The following is a 9,401-nucleotide window of genomic DNA, read 5'->3' as shown; positions in this document are numbered from 1 at the left end:
TCAGATACACCTTGCGACCCAGCAACAGTAAGTAGACTGATAATTTCTTATTATTTTTTGTTAACTTTTATTGAAATAATTTGTTCCATTTCTAAAATATTGAAACTTTTGCTTACAATATTTTATGTTGTCAGGTACGAGGCAAAACTTGTAGAAGTTGTGGCCCAACCCCTTCCAGATGACGATGATGATGCTTTTGAATAGCTTTGTTAAGATGCTTTTGCATATTTAGGGATTGGAAGATTCAATTAGTTTTGTATCATTGGAGTTTTCTCTTGAGTTCCGACATTTAATTCTGATTTGTATTTGGGGCTTAGAATAGCATTATCACATCTCTCTATATGTGATTTGGGTACTGTACAGATGTTTTTATCAGTGGAGTTGGCTAAGCTATCTTAGTTCAACTCCATTACAAAGCTATTTTTATATGATAAGACAGTTTTTTCCGTTATATACTCTTGCACATTTTGCACAAGAACTTTTTGTACTCTTCAAATATTTCAAGAATGCTCAAGTGCCTTTCGTTGTGTACTGTTGGGGAAATTCTAGTTGCGATGATTGTTGCTTGTAATATATTATGGCTTGTTAAAACTTTCTCTGAAAATTATAGCTATGTTTGAGGATTTATTTTAACTCTGAAATTGGTTTACATAGTTGATAATTGTGGCTATCAATCCTGCCTGGGTATTCTTGTGGGTATTTTGTTTGTCAAACACATAAAGGTATCGTCATTTCATTAATTGGGCTCTCGATTGATTTCTGCATAAAGATTCGCATTGTCTAAATCTAAAGTCGTTTCCATTCAACACTCTACAGATCTTCTTTAACTATAGTAAAACTGGGAGATGGAACGCTTATCAAAGCTAAGGTGACATCTTAATTCCAAACTTCTGACTCCCATTTGAAGTAGATATTAAAGCTTTATAAGATGGCACGTTGTTGAAAATTTGACAGTAATTAAATATGCTAGCTGGACATTGCATTTATATATGTGTGGCCATGTTAAGCTCATGTCATATATCCCGCTGTAATTTTCTTTTTTTATATATACATATACACACATCTATAACTTATTGGAATTGATTTACAATGGAATATTTTATTTTTTACACTTTATGACATTTGTTATCCTCCCTAACGAGTAAGTAATTTAAAGTATTTATAAATTTTCAAGTGTTTTTCAAATTATGCTTTTGCCATAAGTTTGGAACCCTTGGAAATGTTAGAAAGAGTTCGATTTCTATCACTTTACCTTTTTGAGATAGAAAACCTAATAAAGTTTATCCAAAAAAAAATTATATATTTTTTTGCAAAATTACAGTATTGGAATAAGAAAATAATCATTATTATAGCTATATAATTACCAACACATAGACGTGCTTTATAAGGTTGACAGTCTTGTATCATGTGTACATAATTTTCAACACATGAGTTATTCTCTATACGGTTGACAGGTTTGCAATTCCTATTCTTCTGTACGCTCACATAATGGCTCACTTTAAAACTTGCATGAAACAAGTCCTATAGGTGTAAAACTACCCAACCAGTTGGACAGGACTGCGATGATTCCCACGCATCTCTCCATGACTTGAACCTATTAGCAATTGACACGATCTCCACTCGATGATTCGTGTAATCCCCCAGGGCTATGAAATTAGCAATGTTGTGGTTTTTGTGTTGTTTGATACACATTGATTTGGGTTAACATTAATTGAGCATTAACTTGTCTGTCCCACCCCCGGTACGTCGCATGGGTAGTCTCGAGTGGCCGCCTCGGGATCCTTCATGTATCAACGGCAACGAGACGAGAGAGGCGATCCTATGGCTGCCATGGATGCTTGCCGACTTACACTACTCTTGGCACCGGGTTGTAGTCCCATTCTTCCACGGGAGGACCTAGAACTTGTTCTTCCTCCTGCCTCAGTTGAGGGCTTGACAGCCTCAGATCTATGGTTTGGTCGTAGAGAACATGTGCGTGAGGTTTCAGAACCTAATCCCACCACCAGAATTTATCGACCGTGTAATTATTTGACAGTTTCCTTTCCTAGTTTGTCGATTTATAATCCTTTTATTTGCAGATAGATCCATCATATACACGATTTTACAATTCTTTAACCACAGTGTTTTGCTCGCACGCAGGTACCCCCACTCCTTCTGTCTGGGTTGCGGATGGTATTGGACGGAGTGGTGAGCGGATAACCATCTTGGCTTCCAGTGGCATGATGAAATTCCACTTGCTTTTATTTGTAGGAATGGGATTTGGACCTCGTTTACAAGTTATTACACCTGATTTGTGTCTACCGCTTGCCAAACCTCGTGGATAGGTGGCCCAGTTTTGGGTTCTGGTGAAGTTATCCCCGAGAGGGCTTCTGTTGTTTTAGTTAAATGAATATGAGGCTTCGTTCCTCGTGGTTTTCTTTCTCTGAGCCGTGCTGGCTGTGCATGTTGTTCTGATTGTTTAACAGATGATGAGATATTGGATTCCTACTTATGGTCAGAAGAAGATCATCCCATTGAACAGCTAGGAGACTATGGAGAAAATGGTACTGGAATTTTTTTATTGATGGGGAAAAATTGTTGGACCTTCCTGCTTAGTGCTTAATTCTGTATCGTTCAACTTAGTTTTTCATTCGAATTCACCCACACGAAACTTGCTAGTGCACATGTACTCTCTGGTCTAAATTACTCGCATATTCTTTTGTCAACTGTGGTTCTCGGCTATTTTATTATTCTTCTTTCGGTGATAATTCATTTTCCATCATTACTTTTGCCTCTAATTATATATTTGGTTAGGGTTTCAAAGGGGAAGCCCTAGACTCGTTTTCTATAAATAATGCCTCTAACTTGAAGGCATATGTGGTTTCGTTTGACTCCCGCGGGAAAATTTTGGTTGAGTTCTAGTTTTCTCTTTGTCGGCAACACTCACCGCTTATATATATATATATATATAATTTCATTTGAAACAGGGTTCTGTGTCTTTGTCTTCATGCTATATGAACATGTATAACTCTTACTTTCTTTGTCTAAACTCATTATAGTGCTCATAATAATTTCTTCGAAGGCCTTCTCATATACCCTAACTGATGTTTGCGTATCTTTTTGTTTTCAGGTGTGTTATGAACACGGGTATCCTATGAGACCCCCTTGTTCTCGACAAATTATACACAATCTTTTCATCTCAGCTATGCCATTTGCAAGTTCTTACAAGCGTTTTATTTTCTATAAAATTGTACACGTTCTTAAGCTTGATGGTCGAGACCACTCTAGGATTCCAAGCTCAGGGTTTAGATGCATTCAAGAGGTCTTTGGACTCGCCAGCTTTATGCAATTTTTGCCATAATACCTTAAGAACCATAATTGTATATTTCTAGCATCAGTTGGTTCACTATAATTATTCATCTCACCACTTGGAACTATGTTTATTTATTTATAAATATTGTTTTGTTATAGCTTTATTTGGGTTTGTTGTATTTGCATTTCTCTGTATGTGGTTAGTCTTGCATGGTCAGATTATATAAACTCTTTATGTTTATATATATACACTTCGGGTCTATGAGAAAACTATATACTGAATTCAAATTGAACCCTTTATGGTTATTTATGGTTAATATTTGATAAATCCCAACTATGCATTTTCTTTGTTTATTTTAATGCTATGTATAATTACAAGGTATGTTCATGATATTAGTCTAAATAGGAAGGTATTTTGAAATATTTATTTGATAATGAAGAAGCATTGATTTCGTATTTCCTCCACATGGAAAATAATATTTTGTAGCTTACATTTTATATCTCACTTTTTTTCCTTAATCTATGATATTTCTATTGAATTCTATGATATTTTTTTGTTTTCTTTTCATCATTTCACATTTTCAATTACTTTACATGTTATCTAAATGGTTTACATACGTTTCCAATCATATAAACAAAGTTTTATTTTATATTTATTTACTCCCCCACAATAGTGTTAGGCCAAAGGCTTCACAAATCTTGTTAATGGAATCTCTAGACTTCTTCTTAGCTCTAATCTCCCCAATATTTAAGACTCATATTCTTGGGTTAGATAAATAGGGTTCCCCTAAACTGTGGAGCTTCTAAGATGAATGCTCTCTTATCTAGAATGACCCTAGAGACCCTAATATTAATGTAATTAATTATATTTTATTCAAAAGTAAACTCCAATTTATCAATATTACATTTTTCTCAATGTAATTCTACTGCTTTTTTTGTCCATAACACTCCCCATAATTTTCACAAACCAATTAACTCTTCTAGAAAAAATCAACAATTCCAATTTAATAATCCTATGAGCCTCTCTTTGTACCTTTTAGGACAATTTCTAGTAATAACCCATATGCCTTGGTTTCTATCAGACAACAATTTCTGTGGTGGTTTCTCTCATACATGAGTACTATTTGTGAACTTTGAATGTGAAACTACTTTGAAACAACATTCAAAATGTTTTTTTTTTTTTTTTTTTTAAATAAACATTTATTTTTTTTAGATAATTTTTTATATTGTGTCTAGAGAGACAATTATGGACATTTATTTTTTTTAAATAATCTTTTATATTGTCTCTAAAGAGACAATTATGGACATTTATTTATTTTTAAATAATTTTTTATATTGTCTCTAGAGAGACAATTATGGACATTTATTTTTTTTTAATAATTTTTTATATTGTCTCTAGAGAGACAATAGTTTGAATTATGGACATTTATTTATTTTTAAATAATATTTTATATTGTCTCTATAGAGACAATAATGGACATTTATTTTTTTAAATAATTTTTTATATTGTCTCTAGAGAGACAATAATTTGAATTATGCACATATTGTCTCTATAGAGACAATATGTTTTTAATCTCAGCTATTGTTTCTAAAAAGACAAAAATGTAATTATCTCTAAAGAGACACAAATGAAGTTGTCTCTAGAGAGACAAATGAAATTGTCTCTAGAGAGACAAATCAAATTCTCTCTTAATAGACATAATTCTTGTCTTTATAGAGACAATAATAATATGTGTTCTATATTGTCTTTATAGAGAGAAATTCAATATTTAAGACAATACACAAGTTTCTTTTTGTCTTAACTTAAGACAATTGACTCAAATATTGGCTTAAATATTGTATTAAAACCCCCCTACATGTAGTAGTGAGCACTGACAGCATATTGGTATTTCAGTATTGGGGGGATCGTCGATTGGAGGTAGCCTTTCCGAGGTGCCCTTTACATGGTCGTATACCGTTACTACAAGTAGGATGGGAATCTTGATATCTCTTTGAACCACGCAAATAAGCTGCTCGCTTGTCCCAAATTTCTTCCTGTCACCATAGAAAGTAGGGCTATTGAGTATAGCCTCCCAGCATTTGCACAAAGCTTTCAGAGTATCGTGTGATTTGTAAGGCATTTCCAGCAAACACTTTCGAGCAACATCATCTAGAATAACCTCCATTAGGACACTTTAAACACACTAATTTGCTGATTGATCGAGTTTACCCAGAGTTTTACCACATATAAAGAAATAAACAAGAAAGTGAACCACGGAAAAGTGCAGTAAAATATATAGTGGAGATGTGGAAAACCTAATTTCAAGCCGACGAGAAACGGAGTTCGTTATATCCATTCATAAACTACATTAAATGTTATTTATTAGTAATATGAAAAATATATAAATTTTGAATTCACAATATAAGGAAGCATTAAATATTAGTCAATACTTTTAAATGGAAATGTTTTATGTAACAGCGGTTATGGTCGGACTTCCCTTGGGGAATATATATATATATATATATATATATATATTAAAAGTTATCTATTTATATTATGAAAAATATATAATTTTTTAATTCATAATATAGTGAAGAATTTAATATAAATTTGACATGTCAATGTTTTATGTAAAAGATCATGACCTCCACACGAGCTTTTATGGAGGAAAATTATATACATATGTGGGGCATGAAATGGGTTTAGTTAGTTTTGCGATTTAAAGTTTTTAAATGAATTAAGTATTTCATTTTATTACAACATATTTTTTACTATATTTATAACTCATTCAATGTTAATTTATTATCAACTTTTTATATTTAGAGTTTTTAATTTGAGGTTTTGTATTTTATTTATGGCTATTAATTATAATATGATGATGGTAAAATATTAATAATATAAAATGTGAATTTGAGTTCTATTAACTTGATGTACCCTACAGCTTGAGAAGCCTTTTTTCTTCTATCCTCCTCATGAAAAGTGAGTGGTTAGATGCTTTTCTCACCTTAAGCTTGCCATAAAACATATGAATGGAGTGACCTTGCTGGCGGATGTGGACCAAGGATAGCAAGTTTCTCTTCAGCTCTCGGAGATACGGAACATGACGCAGCATGAAGTCTGGAAGGCCAGACAATTTAAGAGTAATTGTGCCAAGCCATGATGGCTTGAGTTTTGATATACTGCTCCATCAACATTGCGAGTAAATTCTTCAAAAAAATATTTTCTATGAGTCATGTAGCAAGTTGCTCCTAAATCAAGCAACCAATCATTTTTCCAAGAAGCAAGTCAAGCATTAAATAAGTCTTCATTTACTCCAATATTACATTGTGCCACAACATAAAGAGCGGATTCACGTGCTTTACCTTTGTCTATGTCATTAGTTTTACCTTTGGTTTGGTTTCTTTGTTGCACAATTTTGTCCCAAGGTAACTTGCATGTGGAGGCATCATGAGATCCATTTCTTTTGCAGCGTATGCAATGCAAATTTGACTTTTCTCCTTGAGAGTGTCTGACCCCTATACCTCTAAAATATATTCCTCTTCCTCCTCGACCACCTCTTCCTCTGTAAAAATCTTGGGAAGGATTATTTTCTTTATGAGTAAGGCACACAATCTCTTCAAAAGATTCAAGGGTTGTATTCTTTCCAAAATCTTTCTCTCTTTCACTAAATTTTTTCAAAATAGAATGAAAGGTAATATCTTTGAGATTTCCATTTGCTTGCAATGACTCAAGATAATTGGAGTAAGTAGGATAAAGTGCCTTGAGAAAAGCTATCAGAGGAATATCTAGTTCAACATTAGTGACTTTGATATCATGCATTATGGATTTTACTTTTGATGCAAGAGCAAGAGGATCATTGTTTTGTAATTCAAGAGTGAAGAGTTTAATCATGAGTTGAACAACTTCAAGTGCAGAATGTGAGTCATAGAGTTATTTTGGCATTTGTAAGGCTTTGAAAGCATTTAAAAATGGCGAAATATGTTGACTCACCTCTTCACTTACAAATGTTGCAATTAATGAATAGGCTTTTCTCTTGTTATTTTTCCAAATGGCGAACTCCTTGTATGAGCTAGGTTGTTCTAGCTCTTTGTCTCCATCTCCAACACACACTTCTTTCCACAAATCATTGAAAATGAGGGTGTGTTTTATCTTCTGAGACCACTCATGATAGTTCTCCTTGCGAGTGAGAACTACTCCCACAATAGATATGATTGAATGCATTGTAAAATTTGAGTGATGTAAAAATACTTCCGTTGGCAAAAAATGTGCTTTTGTCAAGAAGAAAAAAAAATTTGCTGCTAAAAAATAACTGATTCTGATAGAGGTATTAGAGTGGATATCACTTTTAGATCTTTTCTTTATCACTTCCTAACCTGATATAGAAAGCACAAATGGAAGCAACCTACTGAATCATCAAAAGCAACCTATTCTTAACCATAAAAGAAATGCATCTAATAGCACCCTAATCTACAAAATGAAATGAAACATACAAATACAAGTAAATAGGAGCTTGGCTACTTGGATTTGGCCCTAACCCAAGAGCTTCAGCCCTCTGAGGTAACACAGTGCTAACCCAAAAAGGATTCCATCTTTATTCCCAAAACAATAACAAGATTACATGAATTGTGAAGATAATCAGCTCGAAGTTGAGCAGAGTTTACATAAGAAAATCTACAACAAAAATCGAACCTTAATGAGGCCTTAGGCCTCTCTACTTATACAAGTGAAGCTACCAACAGCTTCCTTAAAATCAGGGAGGCTTGGCTCCCAAAACTCGAGATAATCATCAGTCATCCTCCACTTGCTCTGCCGCATTCTAGTGCATGACTTGGCTCTTGTTCTCCGAGCTAAATGAAGGGGAATTCGAAGTGAGCAATAATAAATGAGGGGGATTCCCTCCTATAAGTCCTCTTCTTTTTCCACTTCAAGTTATTGCTGCCATTTTTCCACTGCATCCTTGACATTGACCACAAAATTCATCAATAATATGCATTAAACACATATTAGACAACATGGCATCATAACTAACTCAACTCACTCTCTAAGCATAAATATAATTAGAAAATCATACACTAAGCTAAGAGAATGGTTGATTTGACTTGGTTAGGAGGTAAAATGAGCCCATATAATTACCCATTTATGAGGCTCATCATAATGTACCAACGGCTTCATTACTACTACACCATATTTGGTTCATCATTGTACCCTAGCTAGAAACATCATCATGCTCGTTGTGAGTAGTAGAGAGTGTAATTTATGAAAAAAGTGCCAATACAGTGAGGGCAATGATAGAATCAATGTTTAAGCCGATACAGTGAGACCGATGCAATATGAAGACAGTAAGGATTTCAAGATTCTTTCTATCACATATATGCATTGACTGCCATGAATTAGGTTCACCGAAATTGTGATTACTTTCTTTCCTGCACTGAGATATTACTTTCCATTTAAGACGAGACTGTAATGATTATTGTTGCTCCTTATTATCTCGATATTGTAATGATTATTTTTGCTCCTTATTGTGTCGAGATTGTAATGATTATTGTTGCTCCTTATTATGTCGAGATTGTAATGATTACTATTGCTCCTTATTATGTCGAGACTGTAATAGTGTGCGATCACTGAGATACACATATATATGCCTAGATCAAAACTACAAGGATATATGTGAGGGTTTTACAGTCACTATCACAGCTTACTGTGCCACCTAAAGTTATTGTTGTCTGCAATTACGGTGATCTGAGAACTGCACCTTACAGTCATGCAAAGGGTCTCATAGATATGTCGAGACCCTGTCCTCACCTGGAGTTGCAGAATTAGCTGAGATTCCTCCTTCCTATTCCATATACCTGAGATCATGACTGCACCTAAAACCCAAACAAGGTGTAGTCAAACCATACTATGGATCTGCTCCTATATGTGAAATTTCATAGGCGTGCAAGATTTTTTCTTCATGCATTTTTGCTAACCCTAGATGTGTATTTTTAGTGGTTATGTCCATACATGTAAGACGACATAAAATCATGAACTGTTGTGACTATTTTATTGAGCTGACGTTACTTCCATTTCTTTAATTTAATTCATTTTCGAGCTGAAATGAAGATCTTCATTATTCTGTTTACACACTTCG

This window comes from Pinus tabuliformis, chromosome 8 (assembly GCF_031772625.1).
Source record: "Pinus tabuliformis cultivar Carrire ecotype Pingquan chromosome 8, CPIR1, whole genome shotgun sequence".
Taxonomy (NCBI): domain Eukaryota; kingdom Viridiplantae; phylum Streptophyta; class Pinopsida; order Pinales; family Pinaceae; genus Pinus; species Pinus tabuliformis.
Note: the sequence above shows the minus strand (reverse complement) of the source record.